The sequence below is a fragment of the Lemur catta genome, chromosome 4 (genome assembly GCF_020740605.2).
Source record: "Lemur catta isolate mLemCat1 chromosome 4, mLemCat1.pri, whole genome shotgun sequence".
Taxonomy (NCBI): Eukaryota; Metazoa; Chordata; class Mammalia; order Primates; family Lemuridae; genus Lemur; species Lemur catta.
The window spans coordinates 68,129,423-68,154,481 of record NC_059131.1 but is presented as its reverse complement, the minus strand read 5'-3'; the positions used below and the strand labels follow the sequence as shown (position 1 = coordinate 68,154,481).

The 25,059-nt window shown below is 41.3% G+C and overlaps 1 gene segment (V, D, J or C); it reads left to right on the top strand.

The window, feature by feature from the left end:
• Positions 1–25,059, top strand: part of LOC123637158 — a 54,914-nt gene that overhangs the window by 5,385 nt on the left and 24,470 nt on the right.

Below are 25,059 nucleotides of genomic sequence, written 5' to 3'. Positions count from 1 at the left end.
AGAGAGTCTGAGATAGAGATACAACTTTGTTCCGTGCATCATAGTTTTATGCAGTGACAGCAATGCATTTTATGTCTTACCACCATATTTATGTTTCAATTACATTTTAAAATTATATGCTCACAAACACCTGTATTCAATATCAAAATTTATTCATGTTTTTGAGTTGACTGCAGCAGATTTGAAAGAGTAAAGTTGACATAGAAATATTTACCTTTGTAGCTACTGTTAAACTTTGAAAATCGTAATCTTAAGTTGATTCCTGGGCCTTTGTGGTCACACAGTCACACTTCTGGGGTAAGGATATTTTTCTCCCCTCTGTCCTTTGTCTTCACAACTCACTGCACAGGCACTTTGCTCTCATACTCTCGGATGCTTTGCATAGGCTCCTCAGCCACGTGGCTGGCTGCTCAGAGCTCTATTAATGGGGTTCCCTGGAGAGGGGGCCTGAGTGCATGAGACAGGTGAGTGGCAGCAGGATGGAGCCACAGCCCCAACTCCTGGCCTTCCTGGTACTCTGGGTCTCAGGTAAGAGGTTTACAGGAGTAATGTCTTTATAAAATTGGAAAAATGATTTTTAATACATACAGTGAAAGAATATTTCATCTAAAAAGTTTGGTTATGACTTATAAAAAACACATCTTTTATATATATTTTAATATGTAAGTGATGCAATTTATTGTCACTTTTCATTCCTAATTGCAGGTGCCTGTGGGGACATTGTGATGACTCAGTCTCCTGGTTCCCTGGCTGCGGCTGCAGGAGAGAGGGTCTCCATCAACTGCAAGTCCAGCCAGAGTGTTTTGTACAGCTCCAACAATAAAAACTACTTAACCTGGTACCAGCAGAAACCAGGACAGGCACCTAAACTGCTCATCTACCAGGCATCCACCCGGGCATCTGGGGTCCCTGACCGGTTCAGTGGCAGTGGGTCTGGGACAGACTTCACTCTCACCATCAGCAGCCTCCAGGCTGAAGATGTGGCAGTTTACTACTGTGGGCAGAGTTATAACACTCCTCCCACAGTGCTTCGGCCCCGAACACAAACCTCTAGGGCTGCCTGTCTGTGGGTGTCTGAAGCGTCTGCTGCTTCCTCCCCACACAGCCCTGGACTTGCACACTTCCTCTATCTGCCTGACGGGCTCTGTGTCCTGATTTATTTACAAGAAAGTTTGCAGATCTCAGAAGAGAATCTAGTAGCTCAATGTGTTCTTTAATCCACTAGTGGAAAGCATCACTCTGATATAAGGCATTTTATTGAGAGAAAATGATGGTTCTTCTAAATTAATTTTGCTTAGCTTCAATTCCATATTTTTCCATGCTGATTTGACAAGTAGAAGTACAACCTTTATGGCCTGTGCCCATTAGCAGAAGGATAAGTTTGAAAACAGTTCATCGAGGCTCATTTTATATAAGTTACTTCACATGCTTCAAATAAAGAATCTTTTAATTCCAATACAGAGATATTTTAAAAATCTAATTTCCAGTGTCCCAAAAGTCTTTTTAAATTCATTCTTATTAGGATTTTTTTATTACAAAGTACACTAACTATGAAGTGGTATAGTGTTATTTGAAAATGGGCTTGGATTAGTCATAAATGTACACTGAAAACTCTAAAAAAATAAAAATAAAAAAGTAAAAGAAAAACAGTGTGTGTGTGTGCATGTGTGTGTGTGTGTGTGTGTGTGTGTGTGTGAGAGAGAGAGAGAGAGAGGCTAAGAAAAGAAAATGAAATCATATAAAAGGCTCAATTTAAAACCACAAAAGAGACGTAAAGAGTGGAAGACCAAAACAGAAACAAAGAAGAGGGGCAACAAATAGAAAACAGTAACAAGATATTAACACACCATACACCTATATCAAAAATTACTTTGAATGTCAATGATGTAAATGCAGCAACTGAAAGAGATAGATTCTCAGAGTGGATCAAAAAACAAGACCCAACTATATGTCATGTGTAAAAAACCCTACACTAAATATAAGACACATGTGGGTTAAATGTAAATATATAGACAGAGATGCCATGGTTAACACTAAATAAAAGAAAGCATAGGTAGGTATAGTAATTTAAGATGGAGCAGACTTCAGAGCAAGGAAATTTATCAGGGAAAAAAGGGACATTACATAGTAATAAAGATGTTCAGTTCTCTAAGAAGATACAACAATCTTCAACGTTTATGTGCCTAAAAGCAGAGCACCAAAACATGTGAGCCAAACCTGAGAACTGCAAGGATTAGATAAATCCACTCTTATACTTGTAGAGTTCAATGCCCTCATGTCAGAAATAAGCAGATCCAGATGACAGAAAAGCAGTAAATACATAGTTGAACTCAAGAACACCATCAATCAACCGGATGTATGTGACATCTGAGGGTATTTAAATACAAAGCAAACTATTTTACTGAACCTTGAAATTTTAGCATTAAGCCAAACATTGTTAGCAACCAAACATGTGTTAGTTATGTCTCCATATAGTCAACAGCCTCTGCCCCTTACTTTGTCTTGAATGGACAATTTTGAGGCAATCATTTTTCCTCATATAGAATATTTAATTCTTACAATCAATTTCAAATTTCAGCTAGGCCTCCTCGGATACCATAATATAAGAGACCAAACAGTATATGGTTTGAAGAGGTTCCTAATTTTTTAGGGCAAGGATATGAAAGAGGAGTAAGATCTGCCAAAGGAGTTTCTAGCAAGTTATCATACCTCTAGTCTAGTTCTTTGTTAAGCTGTATAATTTCGTGTTGCTCAAAATTTATTTTCTTTCATTTTATTTACTACTGTTCATTTGTTTAGGCAAATAGAGAATGGGGTCTTGAGATTTCAGAATACAAAGGCATGTAAACATATCTGCTTCTCATAGTGTTTAGAGAGAATATATGGAATCAGAAGATAAAAACATCCACAGAGCTTTTCCTGAGCTTTCTGTTAACTAGGATATTTATCCATGAATTTATCCTATAGCTGGTTACCAATTGCAATAATTTAGAAAAGGTGGCCAACCTCCATCATAGGTGCCCCTGGACCAAGGAATTCACTACAGCCAGCCTGCAATAAAGGAAGCTACTTCTGCTGCATGGATAGATGTCAATCCTCAAGCAAGCACAAACTCTCACATTTAATCAGAAAGAAACTCCACTGGGATCCAGGTGGGGAATAGGCCACTGAATGTCTCTAACCTTGTCCAAATCAGTGTGGATTTGGGGTGCTTGGGCCGATAAAGTGTATAGGTCAAAATCTACAGGATGTGTAACCATATCACACTCTCCACCCGCTTGTATTTCTTTCTGGATAGGTACTTAATGTAAAGAAACCCAACTGATTTTTGTGTGTTGATTTTGTATTCTGCAATTTGCTGAATTCATATATTGCTTCTAACAGTTTTTTGATGGAGTCTTTAGGGTTTTTTACGCAAGGATCATATCATCTGCAAAGAGAGATGATTTTTTGTCATCCTTTCTGATGTGAATGTATTTTATTTTTGCTAGAACTTCCAGCACTTTGTTGAGCAAAAGTGAGGAGAGTTAGCATCCTTGCCTTGTACAAGATCTCAGAATAAACGTTTGTTGCTAGATGTGTGGTCTACTTCTCTCTCTCCTCAGCGAGTAGCTGGGAGCCAGAATTTATCTTCTGTTTGCTCTGAATAAAACCAGGGAGAAGATCTGTGACAAATACCTGCACCCTTGTTCAGACTGCACACTCTTCCAAGCCGTTTGCTGCCATGAGAGGCCTCTCCAATGTTGAGTCCTGAGAGCTCGAAGAGACAAGTGGCTTGGCTGCATGCTCGGTTCTATCTCGGAGCAAGTCAGGGAAAGGAGTTGGGGAAAGTGGCCACATGTCTGTTCAGTCTCCCAGAGGAGGACTAATTGCTGGCCCACTTAGCTCAGCATCTTAAGATTCATACACTGCACTCTGAAAAAAATTAGTTTTATATTATTTCATATTGATCCAAATTCTGTTGAATACAGGATACATTTTTTTCTCTCTAATTTTTCCAAACTTGGTTCTTTATTTTTACAATCCAGCTGGGAATTGAGAAAACTCTCTCTCTCTTTTTTCAATACTCTGTGATAACACTCTTCAAAATCTTTTGGTATAGGTTTTTGTTTTTGAAGAGATTTACCAAGTCTATCTAACAGCCACAAGTCAAGAATGTGAATAATTTTTCTCTACCACTCCCCTGAGGACAGTAGTACAGAATACTGTACGTGCTCCAGTACTGCAGAGGCTACAAAAAGTGGATGTGGGAGGGTGGGGGAGAGAAACGGTGTTTTAATATCACCAAATATTATACTGGTGCATATACTGCTAAATCAAAGAAAGTCAAAAATGCGTAGGTTTGCATTGTCACAAATCAGTAGCAGTTATGTGACTGTCACACTGAGTGAATTTAATTGGTGGATGTATGCAAGCAGGGAGGACTAGACTGAGCTCTTGTCAGCTTTGCCTTCTATCATATGCGGTTGTTTGAACCCTTTCCATTCTGTTGGTGGTTTTGCCAAGCCAAGGCTGTTATAGCTGACAGGAACTCAACACCTGGTGCTTGGGGTGTTGCAGAGGCAGTCACGTGACAGACAGCAATCTATGTCTCCGATTTCTCCTGCATCTTTCACTTACATGGACTAAGGGAATCTGCTGCGCTATTCTCCAGAGAAATGACATGTGTGGGCAGCTGGGCCACTTTAAACAGGGAGGTTTGTGTTCGGGACTGCACCACTGTGGGAGGACATTGAAGACATTGCGAGCAGTAATAAACCCCGACATCCTCAGCCTCCACCCTGCTGATTTCAGTGTGAAATCTGTCCCTGACCCACTGCCAATGAACCTATCTGCGACCCCAGAGAACCGGTTGGAAACCAAATAGATCAGGAGCTGTGGAGACTGGCCTGGCTTCTGCAGGTACCAATTCAAATAGGTCTTTCCATCGGTATGCAGGAGGCTCTGACTAGACCTGCAGGAGATGGAGGCCGACTCTCCAGGGGTGACCGGCAGGGAGAGTGGAGTCTGGGTCATCACAATCTCCCCTCTGGATCCTGGAACAATGAGAGAGAAGGGCAAGGTTATGTACAAACGTTAAGAGCAATTTACATAGTTTTCCTTTGTTATTTATTTCTGGCTAAATCATTTTTCATGTGTGTGATTTTGATTCATACCCCCAAAACTTCCCATTTCAAAAAGAACTGAGGTTTACAAAGCACACAAAGGCCTCTAGAATTCTCCTACACTATCCCCCTGTCTCTGTGTCTGAGTCTTCCCCAGAGCACAGGTCCTTGCTCCTTCTGGAATCTTCCTCACTCTCTCAGATCTAAATTCACATGCCCCATCCTGGAGGACAAGATGTGCACATCTAACACATGCACAGAACACATATAGGAGGCAGTGGGGCCCCAGAGCTCACCCCTACCCCATTCTCCTTCCTCATCTCCTTCTGTCCTTCCCAGGGACCCAGAGCATTAGTAGCCCCAGGAGCTGAGCAGGGAACTTCATTTTGAGAAGATGGACCAAGAAGTCCTGATGGGTCAAGACAAAGTCAGAGCTCAGCTTTTATCTCAGACTGGCAAGGGAAGATCTTCCCCAGGGGGCAGTATGCAAATTCTCTGGTGGGTGCAGTGGTGTGGAAAAAGCCACTCGCTGGGGGGGGCGTGGCGGGGGGAGTTCTGCTAGTGACATAAAATGTCTTCTTTGTTTGGAAAAAAACCCAGTAGAGATTAAGTCCACATTGCCTTCAGCTGTGGGAAGAAGGATCCAACTGTAAAAGTCTAGATTTGTGGTGAGGACACAGTGCACACGATCCTGCCCCTCTAAGAAAGTATTGGACATCTCACAGTGTGGAGATGTGTGTGTCCAGGTCAATCTCTGGGAGGTGAATGGCCCCCCGCTTGGCTCCTCCTCAGCTAATCTAGAGAACGAAACAGCTCCCTCCCCACTAGTGTTGAGCATCAGAGTTTTTCTCAATAACAGCATAGAGTTGAGCTAGTTCATGAATTGTCTGGCATCTGCTCTTACCAGGTTAACTCTTTAAGAATGTTTGGAACAAGTGTTAGAGAAATGGTCTCTTCCTGGATCTAGTGAATTAAGTGCATAAGAGCACTCAAGTCAAAAGAACTGCCAGGGGGAAAAAATTGTGTCTCTTATGCTAGAGAGCTAATAGCCTTGTTTAAGGGAAGACGAAAGGGGGAAAGTATTTTATGGCTCAGGCAGTGAATATGAAAATCCTGGCAGTACTTGTTATACATGGTCATTATACTAACATGCTTATCTCACGTGTGCAAGAGATAATGCACAAGGAACAAGGGATAATTCTTTACATTTTTTCTGAATTGTTATAGAAAAATCATTCTCATATCTACTGTTTTTCTTTTTGTCGTGTTATTTGGGCCACCAGTGTGATGAGTCCACTCTTTAAAAGGAGATTCCATGTACTAGAATAACAGGAACTCGATACAGTCTTTTAATGAGTTGCGGTGATTTGACTCTATGACTGACCTTTTCCTGGGCCTGCATCAAAGATGTCACTATGGAATAGGGGCTGAGTCAGCACTCTCAGGGGTCAGAGCTCTCCCCCCAAACTCCCATGGTTTTGGACAAGATTAGAGAAACAGAGAGACCCGTTCCCTACCTGGACCCCAGTGGAGGGTAGACCTGTTGTACTGGGTGAGAACTGCTGTAAATAGGGCCATAGTGACGCAGTGGTGAGGTGTGGGGAGGGCAGCTTCCCACAGTCCTGTGATTAGGCCTCAATGTTCCAGTGAGCCTGTGCCTTTGCACCACAAACTTCACACGTTTCCCAGTTTTTCTCCACCCTTAGTTGGGACGGGATGGATATAGTGGACTGGAGTTGGTATTTCTCTTCTTGCAGGTGGAAGGCTAGACCCGGCTGGACCTGGCTGTTTTCTTCCCCCCAGTTCAGTTAGGCTATGATGGAACACCAGCAGGTTAGACTCTGGTTAACTAGTTTCTCCAGAGCACAGACCTTGTCAAGAACAGAGTGCTCTGACTGACTTCAGAATGGTTCCTCTGCCCCATCCCCTCTGGAAGGATGAGGAGACTTTCCTCTGATATTCACTGTGAAAATCTGGTTGTGCTTCTATTGGTAACACTCACAAAGGTGTGAAAGCCTCCCTTGACTGGCTCCCCTGGGTTTTTAACTCTCAGACTTGTCCACACCCAGCTTCCAGCAATGCTTCAATACAATTCAGGTTTTCCTACCGCTCTACTGGTTCCCCAGGAGGTTTCTGCGCCGGCATCTTTTGGTTCTATCAGCCTGTCTCTCTCTCCAATTAAGGGAGCAGTTTGCCCTGTGGCATCACTTCTCTTATGGGTCTCAAAACAGTTGTGGATTTTTCAGTTTGTCCAGTCTTTTACTTGTTGCTGAGATGGAGAGGTAACTAGCAAGCTCCTCACATGCAGAACTGGAAGCTGAAAGTCTATATCCCATGAACTTTTGTCAATTGAATTTAATTCCTCCTCATCAATATTCCCTAATGTTTACACAGCTGGAATTAGAACGTGTTTGTGTGTGATTGTGCGGTGTGTTTGTGTGTATGTTTTGTGTGGTTTGTGTGCACAATTTTTCCCTTGCCTGCTGGCCACTCAGAGTGACGACCATTCCCAGTGTCTTCTTTTCACAAGACATTTAGCTTTTTCAGAGCACACAGGTATTTGCCCTCGATTTCTGTATAGATAGCAGCCTCTGAATTTGACAATGAGCTGATTCTGTCTGCACTTTGACCATCTCTCCAGTAGGGGGAGCCAGGAACACGTGTCTGTCCAGTCCAGGGTCCCCAGCAGCAGTGCTGGCAATCCCTGTAAAACCAGCAAGAGAAACAAGTTCCTCCTTATCCAAAAACATCTCCCGGGTCTCTGGCCACTTCTGTGGGACTAGGTCTGGATACATTTCGCCCTCACAGTTAGCCTGTTGGGGCTGATGAGGCTTCAGATTCATTGTCATCAGCACAGCCAGGAAAGCCTCTCCCAGGACTCTGGTCCCAAACAACAACCTTGCCTGGTTCAGTGAGGGTCGGCTTTCACAGCGGCGTCCCTTCCCCTTGGCACCTGTTGCAGACCCCATATCCGAGCTGATCCAGCTACTGGATGTGCTTATGTTTACAGCCTGAATGGAAGACGGCTGGTTATTGTCCTAAAGGTTTTCAGAGTGGAGAGGATACTGAGGGCCCAGGGAAGAAATCATAATACCAGCAAACCATACATTGGACATGATACCCAAATGATGACTCTCTTTGGTCATTCAGGGGGATATTTTCCTCAAATTCTCTTTAACTAGAAAAAAGGATTTTTCACACCAAACTTACTGATCTTCCGTGTCACCCTGGACTATTGAAATAGACCAAATGACCAAAAATTTAGAAAAGATTCAGATACAGGAGTGAAGATGGCAAGAAGGAATTTTACTGAGTGTGTGGAGATAGCAGGGAGACAAAAATCCAGAGCCGGGACAATACGGGAAGCCCCTGTGCTTCCAGTGCCTGTGAAATACTCAGAATTTGCCAATGCTGAAGGGCCAGCAGGTGGATTTCTGATTTAAAACTGAAATTCTCACTGGTATCAGAGCTTTCTGTCTCCTGGAACCGAATTGAGAAGGAAAATTATACCAGGCTTATAACTAGACAATCAGGGACTTGAATATTTTATCAAGAAGCTGGGCATAGGCTGGGTGAGGCGGCTCATGCCTGTAATCCTAGCACTCTGGGAGGCTGAGGTGGGTGGATTGCTCGAGGTCAGGAGTTCAAGAGCAGCCTCAGCAAGAGCGAGACCCCATCTCTACTAAAAATAGAAAGAAATTATCTGGCCAACTAAAATATATATATAGAAAAAAAGATTAGCCGGGCATGGTGGCACATGCCTGTAGTCCCAGCTACCTGGAAGGCTGAGGCAGTAGGATCGCTTAAGCCCAGCAATTTGAGGTTGCTGTGAGCTAGGCTGACACCACGGCACTCACTCTAGCCTGGGCAACACAGCGAGACTCTGTCTCAAAAAAAAAAAAAAAAGAAGAAGCTGGGCATGTAGTTGAACATTAAAATTTCCTTCAAAGTCAACGTTTATCAAAGTTGCAGCATTTTCCATTTTTAAAGGGACTTTGAGAAGGAATGAAAGGCATGGTGGAACTTTTTGATCCCAGAGGGAATGAATTCTTATTTTAAAAGAATACATGTATTGATAAACCCAAGTTAATCACGCACCACACATATGTGCCAGTATCATTTATTGTCAAATATGGGTACATTTAACAATGAAGATTTGCTATTAAAATTATTCTAGGACAACAAACCGAATCTGGGACTGTCCTGGTTAACTAAGACTGATGGACTCCTTAACCCTGCACCATGTAGCTGTTACTTTCTCTTCAGAGCTGTACAAATAAAACATCTCTCTAGGACTAGAGACCAGCATTGGGCAATTCAGAAACTAAAAAATATTGTCATTGTAATATATTCATGGTTGCCTGTTTTCTAGATGCTGCTCTTGGATGAATGAATATTTGGCCACATGTGAACATTAATTTATCAGCAAAGCACTTGGTGATGCAACATTAATATTTTGGTTCTATTTTAAGGCTTCACAGATGACACTACTTATTTAGTGCTAGGGTTCCTACTATTTCTGCAGGTGAAAGTCGCCATAACCAGGCTCAATCAGAATGAGAACTCCAGTTTATTCCGGTGCTAGCAGAAACTGGTAATGGCCTATAATCCAGTGGGCCATGGCATCTCTTGCCTGGTTTATTAATCTCAGACAGATTCAGTACTACTTTTAAAAATAGATCACTCTCATAATATATTGTTTCATTATGCTATAAATCATTACTAACAATTTAATAGCCACCTTTTCTTGCATAATAATGGCAAGTGTTCATGTGCACACATGCTCACACACAAATGCAAACACAGACACGTGGTCAGAGCTGCGACCACTCAGACCTAGTGGAGTCATTTCCATCCGTGTCCCCTGGGAGCTACTGTGAGGATGTTCAGATGCAGTAACTCTGAGACTGAGAGTAACTAACACTCACGGAAACAGCTCTGAATTATCCCTTCTCCTTCTGCCTTCCACCATGTCAACACCACAGCATCACAGAGCCTTCCTGGGGACTCCCTACTGGCTGGGGAGGACTATGAGGCAGTTCAAGGTCTCTGGCTGTTTATATTCTTTCCTAATTGTTACCTTCAGCACTGATTTTGCAGGAGTATGCTCTCCTGTAACAGTGACACCCCAGCATTCTCTGTGATGCTTCCACCACCTTCCTGATGGCCCGTTCTCAGGAACCGAACACTCAGATGTGTTTATAAGACTGCTTCTCGGTCAGATTCTCTTCCCTCTTCTCACAAGAGTAATAAGGAAGGAAAAGAATAAGTGTGAAATGTTCCCCTAGGTCCCACCAAAGCCTTGCAAAGGTGTTTGAGGTTACACTGCAGAAGGACTTGATAATCTGAGTTATACAGAAGCTGCACAGACCACAGAGGTGGGCCTAGATATGCCTTCTCTATTTTATTTCCTAATTTAGGTCCCAAGTTGTCTGATATCTCTATATTTGCTGTTTCTGCAGTGTGAGAATACTTACATAGTCTTCTGGGCTGTTTGATGGGAATATCCCTCCCCTCAGATTGATTCTACCTTGAAGATTTACCCAGTCTTACATACAAATCTTTTATCATTAATAATTGCAGAATGTGGCTTGAGTGCTTATGGAGCAGATATATATACTTATCTATTCTTAAACATTTCAATATTTTAAGGCTTCAATCCCTCCTTGTCTTTGCATTCAGGGGAAGTCGACATAATCCTGAACTTTACTGATGGATTCTGACTAATGACAATTAGTATGTGTAATTATTATTGTCTCTTGTTGTTTTTCTGAGATGCTCAGTAAGACTGAAAGAATGTACTTAAAATTCCATGCTTCCTGGAGAGAGGCATCTCTCTCTTGCCGGCAGCGCAGAAAGCTGCATGTCATCCCTGTTGCTGGCAGCCACTTTCCGGTCGTGAAGGTGGCTGATAAGTGAACGGACTGAGTGTGACCGAGGAATGAGATGGAAAACTATTTGATATTACTTTAATTCACTGACTCCACCGACCCTGAAACCGACCCTTTCTCTAACCCCTGCTAGTGGTACTGACAACATCCCATGTGCTACTTTGCATGTACTTCTTATTTAGTACATCATCTTCCTGGGCCAGGAGATTCTAGATAAGTTGGCCTCCTTACTTCTTTTGGGTTATTGTACATTATCTCACTGTCTTCAGCTGAAGCACGTGCTATCACACATCACTCAATTTTCTGAACGCTGGAGCAGCTCTCGCCCGAGAGTGGAGGGTCAGGTCCGGCAACTTGAGCAATGAGCTGCGCTGAGCCCCAGGCAGCCCTCAGGATGTAACTGTGCTGCGTGGGAGGATCACAGCAAGGACCTCTGTCCCAGACGAACAGCCACAAGCTGAGACGTGCGACCTTCCCTTGCATCTTACACAATTTTCACTCCCAAGTGCTCTGTCACTGAGTCTGATGCAGGAGCTATGGAAAAGAGGAATAACTGTTACAAAAGAGCCTCGCTGCCCAGCTGGCCTGGGGCGTGTGTTCAGGCCTGGGACCCTGTGGGGAGCTGGGAATGACTTTCCAGGGACCAATGAAGAAAAGCATCTCCAGCCTCCCCCATTCCCTATTTTTCTGGCAGTGTAGGCGGTGGATCGCCCTCTGACTCTCTGCCCATACACTGCTTGGAGACCGCTGAGCTGGAAGCCGGTTGACAGGAATCCTGGATCCAGCCCTGCTGGCTCTTCTGCTGTCTGTGGAGCAGAGGGTGACTTCCTCTCTTTCAAAGTCCTGCCAAAGATTTTGTTTATTGTGTGGAGATGGTATCATGTAGAATTTAAAAATACATAAGAGACAAGGATATGGCCATAATCCTATGAATTACTCTTTACTCTTTTACATCTAATGAAAAATCAATTTCCTAGGTTACAGTATTTTGAAAACTTCTACAAAGGCTGATATAAGTATTTGTTCATGAATATGGTAAATAAAATACCTTACTAAGCGGTTTTCAGTTGATTCCTTGTATTCTTTTAACCTCCAAGAAATATTTTTAAATTGAAATTATTCTATTAATGTAATGGTCTAAAATAAATCGAGTATCAATTATATCACTGTTCCCAGTGTCTCTGGGCCTCTGTCTCTTGCTGTAGGAGAACATGGTGTTCCTCAGCTTCAGCTGCAGTCACATGAATTAACTGGAGGTGAAGGACTGCTTGTTCTCCTCTCTGAATGGGACAATGGCTCCTCTGCCCAAGAGGGCCTGTGCTGGACCCAGTTTTGGGTTCAGGACTGAGAAGATGGACAGACTCTGCCTCATCCACATGGAGGCAAGTTCACCGATTAGCTCAGGCTCCAGCCTTCCACAAGGTTTCAGGCTCACCCCACTCCCATCCTTTCTCCTCCTGAGAACATACATAGATCTGGTTTAAAGGACATTTAGTCATGGGGCCAACGGCCCCTCCAGGCCATTCTGTTGCATCTTTTGTAAACCCACTGCTTTCTTCTCTTTCTGAAAATGTTCACAACTTGAAATGCCCTACTATTTGTGATAATATAGAATCTCAATTTTAAGGGATCAAAAATATTCCTAAAACCACTTACGTCTTTACAGTAGGGGAACCCCAGCACCCACCCTCCCACGCAAGCATCTCAGGCAGTCAGGAGGTGAAGATTCAATGAAGCGGGTCACAAAATCCCCTGGGATATGCTGGGGCTACCCAAGGAAAGGTTTTGCTGCCCCAGCTCCCACTGGGTGAAGTAAGAGCAGGTGTCCTCTCTGAGCACCAAGCCAAGCTTTTCTGAGCAGATTTGCATGTTGACTCACTAGACAACAGTCCAGGCTGCCCAGAGCATCCTTAAAGGCAGCTTGTCAGGGGCCCTGAGGAGCAGCCTGTAGTTCAGCTCTCAGAGATGCGGTCAGGGTCTCCCCTTCTGTGGATCCTCCTGCTGTGGGTGCCAGGTGAGGGGGTGCAGAGAAATGTTGGGGAAACTCCTTGTGGCATCATTGCTTTCTGTGTCTCTGGGTTCTCAGTCACTGGAATTAAGGCATTTGTGGTGGGTTTACATTACCCAGTTACCTGTTGTTTTCTGGTGACTCATAGTGTTGCCCGTGACTGTGGTTACAAGTGTCACCAATGCACTGGGCCTGCATCGACCAGCATCAGAAAAATAGATCCTTCAGGATGGTATTTTCATCCTAGCTTCTCAGGTTTCTCCTGTTGCTTCTTAAAAGAAGAAATGGCCAAGGTTTCTCTCCATCTAGGGTTAAATTTGAAACAAATCAATAAACATATATCACGTCTGCTGTGTAATCTTATGTATCTCAGTCTTTTCTGCTATCTCTCTGAAATATCCCCCAGGTGCCTCATTGCCCCCCTCACAACCACACTGGTAATCACCAATGAGACCCAGGAACAACTTTGCTCACCATTAAATCTCCTCGTTGTCTTATTGGATTTGCATTATTGACAACCATACAGAGGACACCAGTGATACTGAAATCTAATGATGACATTACAAAGAGGAAAGTTAATGCCAATATCTCTCATAAATATAGATGCAAAAATCCTTTAGAAATATAAATTCTCTTTGTCTTTCTCTCATAATTTATCACAACCGATTGAAATATATTCTAGAAATTCAAGGTTATTTTAACATTGGATGATCGATTCATATAATTCATCATATTGGAAGAATCTTTTTAAAACTGTGTAATTATCTCAACAGTACCTGAAAATTGTTTGAAAAAAATCAACAGCTATTTATAACAACCCTTAATGAGTATCCTATAGCAAACAGCATACTTAACAGTAAAATATTAAATATTTTCTCCCTTAGATCATAAAAAAGGCTGAAATGACCACTATCACCTCTTCTATCCAAAATTATACTGGAAGTCCAAGCAAATGCGGTAAGGCAAGACAAAAAATATTATAAGTAAATAAAAGACACTAATTTTGAAAAGGAAGAAGAAAAATTACTTATTTGCTGATAAAAAAATTCTGTACATAAATTTTTAAAGAACTTAGAAATAGACAACCAGAAATAATAACTTAGTAAGGTCTCTAGATACAATGTCAGTACATAAAATATTTATTGTGGATGAAAGAAGACTTTATTAAATGAGATTTTTTTCTTATTCATAGAGTAAAAGGCTCAATATTGTTAAGGTTTCAATTTTCCCAAAAAGACATATAAATTTAATGTAAACCAATTAAAATTACCAAAGGATATTTTGAAGTTGATAAAGTGAATCTAGAATTTATATGGACATTTAAAGGACCGAGAATAGGCAAGAAAATCTTAAAGAAGATAAACAAATTCAAAAGACTTACAGTGTCAGATTTTTAGATTTATTATAAAGCTATAGTAATTAAGACAGTGTAGTGTACTTTAGGTATAAAGATATTTAAACAGAGAAAGTCCAGAAAAAAAAACCCCACATATACACAACTACTAGATTTCTAACAGAGGCAATAGAATGGGGTATAGGCTGGGCTTTTTGTTTTGTTCTACTTTTCCAATAAGTGGTGAAAATCAATTAGATGTGACATTGAAAATAAAATTAAAAATTAAAATAAAATCCTTGACCCACCTCATACCAGCCAAAACTATGTATTGGAGAATAAAAGGCAAGCCACAAACTGGGAAGAAAAAAAATCTTTGCAAAACACATATCTGATAAAGGAGCAGTATCTAAAAAAAAAAACAAAAAAAAACCCCTATGTATTGGAGGTATATTATAAACTGCATATAAGAGTTAAAATGATGATACTTCTAGAAGAAAACATAGCATAATATCTTTAGATCCTAAAAGCAGGCAAAGATTTATTAAACAGGACACATAAATAACACACAAGACAATCACAGGAAGAAAAAATGAGAGATTAGACTAGATTGTAATTAAGAAAAATCACCTCCCAAAAAAACAAGATATGCAAATGGCCAATGGAAAATAAACAATGTAAAGTTGATCCTGTCTTTATCATCAGGAAAAGGTAAATTTTAACCAGGATACCAGTTCAGATTTATCAGTACAGACATAATAAAGTGTCTGACAATACTAAGTATTGGAAAGCGACTAGAACTTTTATACATGGTCAGAGGAGTGCAAATATGTTCCCCATTTCCGAAAACTATTTGGCAGTGTCTACTGAAGCCATATCTGTGCCCACCGTATGATTCAGCCTGTCCATTCCCAGGAATATACCCAAGGGAAGTAAGCACACAAGTCCACCAAAAGCATGCACAAAATGTTCCTGAGAGCTGTATTAATAACAGCCCCAAACTGAAAATAACCAATTAATTGAAGAATGAATAGATTGTGTTATTTTCACATAATAGAGAACTTCTCAGTAGTAGAAAGGAAAAAATTACTGCCATACCAACAACATAGGCAAAGGTCAAAGAACATGTTGATCAAAGAAGCAAGACACCATTCTAGGGTTCCATTTATATAGAGTTCGAGAACAAGAAAATCAATCAATAGTGAAAGAAAGAGCAATGATGGCCTCAGGCAGTGGTGATGGAGCATGGAATTGACAGAGGAGCAGCAGGAGGTACCCTTCGGGATGCTAGGATAGTAGACATCTCAATCTGGGTAGCAGTGGTGGAGATATACTTATGTTTATATTCATTGAGCTGCACACTTTATACTCACTTTATGTACAGTATATACACTTTACTACATTTACCTATATCTAGAATTTTTAAATTAATTACTTAGTAGAAATTATGGAGTCAAAGTATCAGAGTATGAATATCAGAGTATCTGTGAGTACATTCTTTTCTTACAAACACTGGTACCTTGAGCAACCTAAATTCTGACAATCTCTAATTTCTGATCTATGGATAAGTATTGTGGGATTAACTCCACTAGGTTCTATGCCCTTAGTACAATATTCAACACATATTAAGTCTTCAAGACTTCAGTAAATGGCAATAGATGGAGTAGCAGTCATTGTTGCTATTGCATTATTTCCCTGGACATGGGCTGCTTCTTCTTCTTTTTTTTTTAAACCTAGTTCTCTGCCTTTAAAAACATCTTTTCTCAAAGAAGGAATTCAAAGACCATGCTCTGGACAAAGTCCTTTGCATGCCTAATCTAGAGATCTCCTTTTGAAAATTAATTGAAGGTTTGTGTGTTTTTATTGTTGCAAAAGCAAGCTTCGTAGGGACTAAAATCCCTTCCGGGTCCTTTCCCGTGAGGTCTGTAGCCCTTCCTGAAAATAGACCCTGTACTTCTGAACACACCACAGGCGAGAGCACAGCTGCAAAACCACATAACCCCACTGCACAACTAGCCTGGGAGACAGGTTTATGCTAAGGGCTGAAACACTGTGGGAGGGACTGTGTAGTCCTGCTGGCAGTAATAAGTGGCAGCATCGTCAGCCTCTACATTTCTGATTGTGAGAACAAAATCTGTCCCAGACTGCAGCCCAGCAAACCGAGATGAGACGCCGGTGTATAGGTTATCAGCATCATAGATGAGAAGCTTAGGAGGCTGGCCTGGTTTCTGCTGATACCAGCTTAGATAATCACTGATGCTCTGATTGGCCTTGCAATTGATGGAGACACTGTCTCTCAGAGATGCCGAGAGGAAGTCTGGAAACTGAGTCAGCACAGCGTTCCCTGTGGTGGCTGAGAGGAAAGCAAAGGATATAGTCGCAGTTGTTAAGTAGATCCCACTCTATTTTCCAACAGCATATTCCAGCAACCCTGTTCCCCTAACCTAAGAGCACTTGGGTCTCCAAAGGGAGATCATGGGTCAGAGATCCACAGAGACTTTGGGAGGATCTCACGTCTAGGAGAGAGAATTCCCATCGTCTCAGGGGTGTTCCCTGCACTCCCCTCCTCACCTGGGCACCAGAGCAGCAGAAGGCAGCAGAGGTCAGTCAGGACACCCATGTCCAATCTAGGCCAGCCTGGGTCCTTTTCTTCCCAGGAACCACAGAACAGCCCATTCTGGAGGATTCTGAAGAGCAGATAATATGGGCTCTGGGAAAAACATGCAAATAGCGAAGGGCTGGGTAGATCTGGCCGAGCAGCCACAGAGCAGGTGGCCCTTTGGGTTCAGTTCCTTCTGCTGTCCACATAAGATGTGGGTGTCACATTCGGTCCCAGAGGAGTTTCTCCATGGTGTTTATAAGATAAAACCATCTCTAAGTGCTCTGGTCCTTATTTGTCCTCAGGGTCTAAAAGCTTGTGTTTAGAATAGGGAATCCGCCTTCGAAGAATGGGGAAACACAAAAAAGTTAGTTGACCCCCCTAAGATTTAGACTTCAATATGAACATATAATTTCCCCTCTAGAATTGCACACATACCATGTTCTAGAGATGAGTGTGAAGTATTACCTCTAGGTTGATATATTAATAGTATTATAATAGATACTGTTAGCCACTGGGGAATAAAAAAGGAGGAAATGTCTTTGGAACAAATCCGCACTATGCCTCTTTGAGCTCTGTGCATAGAGGAGGCTCGGAGCTTACTGGAGCACTGTATTATGTATATTAACTTTCCCTCATATTCTATATTAACTTTTTAATCGTTTATCTCCTTAACTTTCTCACACTGCATTGTCATACATGGGGATAAATGTCTTCTTTTTGCCTGGCACACTTCCAGTTTTCTCATTAATAGACCCCCGACTTTATTCTCATGAATGACCAACTTGAATGGAAAAGTTGTATGGTCACTCTATATTGATTCTGTCTATTTCTAGTTTATTCAGATATGTCTTGATCAAAAGTTAGTAATGAATGTTTTATCAGATATCTTTATATCATCTGTGAATATCACTGAACATGTTTTCCTCTGTAACCTGTTATTATGCACAATTACATCAGTGAACCATCTGGGCTCACTGGACCCGTGGAGGTCATCAGGACCATGGTTGAACACACCCGACAGCTGCCTGTGTGGGGCGCAGCATGGTCATAAATCATCTTCAACTCCAAGTAGCAGACTTTGTGAAGTCTTAGTCAAACCTTATTTTGGGGAAGGAGCTCTGTTTTTACCGTTTTTGTTCTTAGATAAAAGGGCTGATTGGAGAGGGATGGTACACAGATCTGTACCTCCTTGGGTATTCTAAATTCCAGAATTTAAGGTGATCTCTTCCATCTCTACACACTCCTCCACAGTGTGATTTCAGGTGAAATTTGACAAGTGGAGCAAGGAGGTTAAACCAAAAAGTCACCAGGGTATAAGAGAAAACTCTTCAACCTTGGGATTACGTAGTTGAATTACATAAAAGAAGGATGAGGATCTAACAAAAAAGAAGATACATTCTAGCGGTCATTTTAACAAGGACAAACAAGATGAAAAGGATGAAAGGCAAATTCTGGGAGTGTGAGCAGGGGCTGATTATTAAGGGTCTGTACCCAGTTGACGTGCTGTACGCGCTCAGATCCCTGCTTCCCCTACCATGGGAGTGAGGACTGAGGAGGAGCTGGGAGCACTCAGGATCAGTGGCTGTGTGGAGCGTGAGTATGCTTACATGGAAAGGTGCCGTTTTCCTTAAGGCTGTAATTTTATTTATTTATTTTTATTTTTTTTGAGACAGAGTCTCGCTTTGTTGCCCAGGCTAGAGTGAGTGCTGTGGCGTCAGCCTAGCTCACAGCAACCTCAAACTCCTGGGCTTAAGCAATCCTCCTGCCTCAGCCTCCCGAGTAGCTGGGACTACAGGCATGCGCCACCATGCCCTGCTAATATTTTCTATATATATTTTTAGTTGTCCAGATAATTTTTATTTCTATTTTTAGTAGAGACGGGGTCTCGCTCAGGCTGGTCTCGAACTCCTGACCTCGAGCAATCCACCCTCCTCGGCCTCCCAGAGGGCTAGGATTACAGGCGTGAGCCACCTCGCCCGGCCAAGGCTGTAATTTTAAATCTAGGCTGGATCCATCTTGGTCTTTGGTTTTGTTTTTCTTGGAGGTGGAATTGATGAGTGTGGCAAAAGATGGGGACTTGGCCATGTGAATTTACCTCTGCTTTAAAGTGAGATCATCGTCAACAGCTGGACATTGTGAGGAGGCCATTACAGCCTGTGACATACCAAGTGTGTCAGGCACAGCATGGGGGCAGCAGAAACTCCAGAAACAACAGAAAAAGGAAGTGAGATGCATACGCATGGAGAAGCCTCACAGAGACCAAAGGGCCACCTAGTTTCACACGCTGAACATTTTCAGAAGCAGCTGAGGCAAACCCACTGAGAGCTATTGGAGGTTTTTGTAACAGGATATACCACTGTGAGGCAAATTATCGTCTTGTTGACAGAAATAATATGCAGCATCCTCAGATTCCAGATTATTAATTGTCAGGGCAAAATCTGTTCCATATCCGCTGCCACTGAACCGAGATGGGACTCCAGAAACGAGAGTAGAAGCATATTTAATAATGAATTTAGGAGATGCTCCTGGTTTCTGCTGATACCAGTGAATATCATCATCAATGTCTTGGCTGGCTTTGCAAGTAATAGTGACTTTGTCTCCTGGAGCCACTGATACTAATGCTGGAGTCTGTGTGAGTGTTGTTTCTGCCCTAGTATCTGTTTATGGAGGAAAATAAAAAAGATATATCAAATGCATATTTGGAGAGAATGAGGAAAATAAATTTCTTGTAAAAATGTAATATTTTGTGGAGATTTGGAGGACTTACTGCCACAGAGAAGAGGAAACGTTTCTCTTACCAGAGATCCAGAGGAGGAGAAAGCTGAGGAGCTGAGCCTGGAACCCCATAGCCTTGGCCTGGACCTGCAGGTGGTTGTCAGTTTCCTAACCAGTTTGATAGCATATATTATATGGCCTCAGAGATGTTAGGAGGTTATATAAGGGAGAAATATGCAAATTGTATGGTACATGGTAGAGAAGTAGGGAGGCAGTGTTTAAATGGCAGAGTGCAAAACTTCACACATGAGCTGTGCACAGTTTTATCTTCCCAGCTATTCTTACACTCAAATGTTATGATTGATGAAGCTTCCAGGGCAATTATTATTTTTACTTTCCTTTGCTTTTCTGCAACCAGACTCTTATTAGTAGGCCTCTTTGTTACATGTTCTGTGGTTCTGATCCTCAGTAACCTGCCAGTCATAGGCTTCATGGCAATATTCCTGACATCACCAACCATCACCCCTCTTTAAGCCCCACATGCAGTGTGTTACTCCTGATGGAACGCAGGATCTGAGAGGCAGCACTGTAACACTGAACACTTGGTTCCCTGATTACTCAGCTCTATTCCTCTTCAATATTAACATACATGTTAGTTCTACTGAACTATAATTTTTTAACACCCTGAGAGTTGTTTTCATGTTTTATAATTTTCATTTTATTTTAACTACAGTAAATTATTGGCTTTCCAATGGAACTGGATAGAGCTAAAATGATTTTCTTTCTTTAGCAAAAATCTACATTTTTAAAAAACTACATGAAGACTTTGAAAATAGAAATCTGAAAATTATAGCTGCACATTAGGGTAAAAGAGATGAAGAGTAAGAAATTAGGTTAGTATAGTCATTTTCAATAAAAAGTAATGTCATACCCTTGTTTGTTCTTAATAATTAATTTTACCATATCCAGATCCATTCTTTTTTTATGTAAATACATTTATTTCAACCTATTGTTTTCATTTATTTATTTATTATTTGTTTGTTTACTTATTTATTTTTCAAAATATTAACAGGGTACAAATGTTTTCATTACATGAATAGCTACTGTAATGCTTGAGTCAGGACTGTAAGTGTGCCTATCACCCAAATAATGTTCATTGCACCATTAGGTAGTTTTGTGCTCCTCCCTTCCACCCCATTTCCACAATCTTTATTTCTAATGACTTTTACTTCCCTCTGTGCAATTATATGCCCATTGGTTAATACCAATTTATTAGAAGGTATATGTGGAGTTTGTTTTTCCATTTCTGAGATACTTGATTAGGATAACTGTCTCTAGTTCCATCCAAATTACTGCAAAAGGCATTAATTTATCCTTTTTTATCACTGAGTAGCACTTCATAGTATGCATATACCACATTTTTTTTATTTCAAAAATTTACAGGGATATAAATGTTTAGGTTACATATATTGCCTTTGTACCACCCAAGTCAGAGCTACAAGCATACCCATCCCAGACAGTGTGCACCACACCCATTAGGTGTGCATTTTCCCATTCCTTCCTCCCCGCTCCCACCTGCCAAAACTCGATGAATGTTACTTCCATATAGGTACATAAGTGTTGATCCATTAGTACCACTTTAATAATGAGCACATGTGGTGCTTGTTTTTCCATTCTTGTGATACTTTACTTAGAAGAATGGGTTCCAGGGCACCATCCAGGATAATACAAGAGTTGTTAGTTCACCATTGTTTTTTGTGACTGAGTGGTACTCCATAGTATGCATATACCACATTTTGTTAATCCACTCATGAATTGATGGGCACTTGGGTTGTTTCCACATCTTTGCAATTGTGAATTGTGCTGCTATAAACATTCGAGTGCAGATGTCTTTTTTATAGAATATCTTTTGTTCTTTTGGGTAGATGCCCAATAATGGGATTGATGGATCAAATGGTAGGTCTACTTGTATCTGTTTAAGGTATCGCCATATTGGTTTCCACAGAGGTTGTACTAGTTTGCAGTCCCACCAGCAGTGTATGAGTGTTCCTGTCTCTCTGTATCCACGCCAACATTCATTGTTTTGGAACTTTTTGATAAAGGCCATTCTCACTGGAGATAAGTGATATCTCACTGTGGTTTTGATTTGCATTTCCCTGATGATTAGAGATATTGAGCATTTTTTCATGTTTCTTGGCCTTTCTTCTGTCTTCTTTTGAAAAATTTCTATTCATGTCCTTTGCCCACTTTTTGATAGGGTTGTTTGATTTTTTCTTGCTGATTTTCCTGAGTTCTAAATAGATTCTAGTTATCAGTCCTTTACCGGATGTGTAGTCTGTGAAAATTTTTTCCCATTCTGTAGGTTGTCTGCTCTCATGACAGTTTCTTTGGCTGTGCAGAAGCTTTTTAATTTAATCATGTCCCATTTATTTGTTTTTGTGTTGCTGTGATTGCCTTTGGGGTCTTCTTCATAAATTCTTTGCCTAGGCCAACGTCTATAAGAATTTTCCCCACATTTTCTTCTAGAATTCTAATAGTTTCTCACCTTAAGTTTAAGTCTGTTATCCACCATGATTTGATTTTTGTGAGAAGTGAAAGGTGTGAGTCCTGTTTCAGTCTTCTACATGTGGCTATCCAGTTTTCCCAGCACCATTTATTGAGTAAGGATTCTTTTCCCCAATGTGTGTTTTTGTCTGCTTTGTCAAAGATTAGATGGCTATATGAGGATGGTTTTATATCTGGATTCTCAGTTCTGTTCCACTGGTCTGTGTCCCTGTTCTTGTGCCAATACCAAACTGATTTAATAACCACAGCCTTGTAGTATAGTTTGAAGTCTATATCTGGTTCTATTAGTTTCAGACTGCTTGTTCTGTCATGCCTTCTGTAGACAGTGATTTCAATATAAGTTCAATTTTCAAAGCTTTTCCTATGCTTTTTGGATCCATACCATGCATGATCCACTCAGGGGTTAATCTGGGACTTGGGGCTTTAGTTCATATGATTATAATATTTTATTTCTCAAAGCATTTTTTTATGATTCTTTGGGTATCAGTCTGCTCTGCTTGTGTTGAGCTTAAACATAGCCTGGGGCTAGTGTTACTTCATACACAAGAATAAAATATTCACCCTCTCCGGGATTCTCCCCCATTCTCTGACTCTCTGCAACCTCTATTTACAGTTTCTCTGGCAAGAAAATATGTTTCTCGGGCCAGGTGCGGTGGCTCACACCTGTAATCCTAGCACTTTGGGAGGCCAAGGTGGGAGGATTGCTCAAGGTCAGGAGTTCGAGACCAGCCTGAGCAAGAGCGAGAACCCCTCTCTACCAAAAAATAGAAAGAAATTAGCTGGACAACTAAAAATAAGTAGAAAAAATTAGCTAGGCATGGTGGTACATGCCTGTAGTCCCAGGTACTCGGGAGGCTGAGGCAGGAGGATTGCTTGAGCCCAGGAGTTTGAGGTTGCTGTGAGCTAGGCTGACACCACAGCACTCTAGCCCGGGCAACAGAGTGAGACTCTGTCTCAAAAAAAAAAAAGAAAATGTGTTTCTCTCAGAGTTTTATCTCCTTGCACTGTCACATGGGGATGTATGGCTATGGATGCTTTCTGGGCAAAGCTATGAGAGAAAAGAGAAAGGAAAAAAAGAATACGGATTCCTTTATATTCTTCAGACCACATAGTCCCCTTTTCCTGGTTAACCTGAAAAGAATGATGAATTTTCTTTCAGTGCCAATGCTGTGGTAATGAGGATCTATGACACACCAATGAGAGAAAAAAGAGAAATGAAGAAAGAAAAAACTAAAACACAACCCCACCCCCTACTCCTCAGCTCACATTGGCCCTTTTCCCAGTCCTATGGCCAGAAAGAGACGGTTCCTATTTATTTTTTTATTAATCACATCCATCATACTGTTGTTCAATTTGGGCCACCCTCAGGCCACAGGTGAGAGATAAACATGGCATAATAATAATAATATTAATAATAATAGCAACAACAAAAAGGTCCAGAAAACTCACTCCTAATAAGTTATTCTTCATATTTTGCCTGCCCTTCTTCTTCTGTATGGTATTAACACTTGTAAGAATACTCATTTCATTGCATTTTATATTTCATCCACAGTTCTTAGTTGTTATATAGGAAAAGGTAGGCTGTATGCATTTGCTCCATGTTTGCTGGTACCGGAAATGTAATTTTTTTTTTTTTTTTGCTCTTTTGAGGCCATTTTTTCTCCATTTAAACTTTAGAACATTTTGGGTGCATACATTGATGTTAATTTATCTTGAAAAAATTTGGTAGTTCAAGTTAGAGATAATGAGGGCTTGATGTAAGTCAGAGTTGGAAAGAGAAGATTGATAAGAGAAGTATTAATATTTAGTTACACAATTCAGAGAAGCTAATGAAAACTGAAATTTGCATATGAGAGAACAAGGAAATAATATTTTGTAAGTACCTCCCAGGTCTCTAGATTGGACAGAATAACTGTAAACACAGGCCTCATATATGAGTGTAACATAGGAAGAAGAGGAACAGCTCAAATTCACTGGCCTCCTGACTGAGGTAGAGTTCTCTGAATCTTGAGCCTGGTGATTGGAGCCTCAAGAATTTTTCTAGTAACCTGCAATCTCAATTTTTTTTTTTTTGAGACAGAGTCTCACTCTGTTGCCCTGGCTAGAGTGCCGTGGCGTCAGCCTAGCTCACAGCAACCTCCAACTCCTGGGCTTAAGCAATCCTCCTGCCTCAGCCTTCCAAGTACCTGGGACTACAGGCATGTGCCACCATGCCCGGCTAATTTTTTCTATATATTTTTAGTTGTCCAGATAATTTCTTTCTATTTTTTTCAGTAGAGACGGGGGTCTCGCTCTTGCTCAGGCTGGTCTTGAACTCCCTACCTCGAGCGATCCGCCCGCCTCGGCCTCCCAGAGTGCTACGATTACAGGCGTGAGCCACCTCACCTGGCCCCTGCAATCTCATTATTTTCTTTCTTGTTGAATGCTTTCCACCTGAGGGCATAGCTTGTTGAGTGGATGATAGAAATTATGAATTTGTAATAAATAAACAATAGGTGGGTGAATAATCTTTAAACAACAGGATCAGATGCAGGAGAAAGATGATAATCAGAGGAAAACTTGGTAAATAGAAGACAAGATACCATGCTGGTGGAGAATGTAGATAGTATGTGTCTGGATGAAAGAAAGGAGCAAGTTACCTGCAACCAGAGCAGCTTGGCCAGAGAAGAGCATTTCGGTGGGACAGTCAGAGCAGTGGAAACTAAGAAACAAGGTTTGGATCTTAGTAAGACACAATTCCATAGTTAGGGATGATAGAAAGCAGAAAGTTTAGCGCAAGAGGCAGGGAAGGGTCTGATGGAGGGTTTGCAGGAGGAGGAGGGAGAGGTGGCATCAGGGAG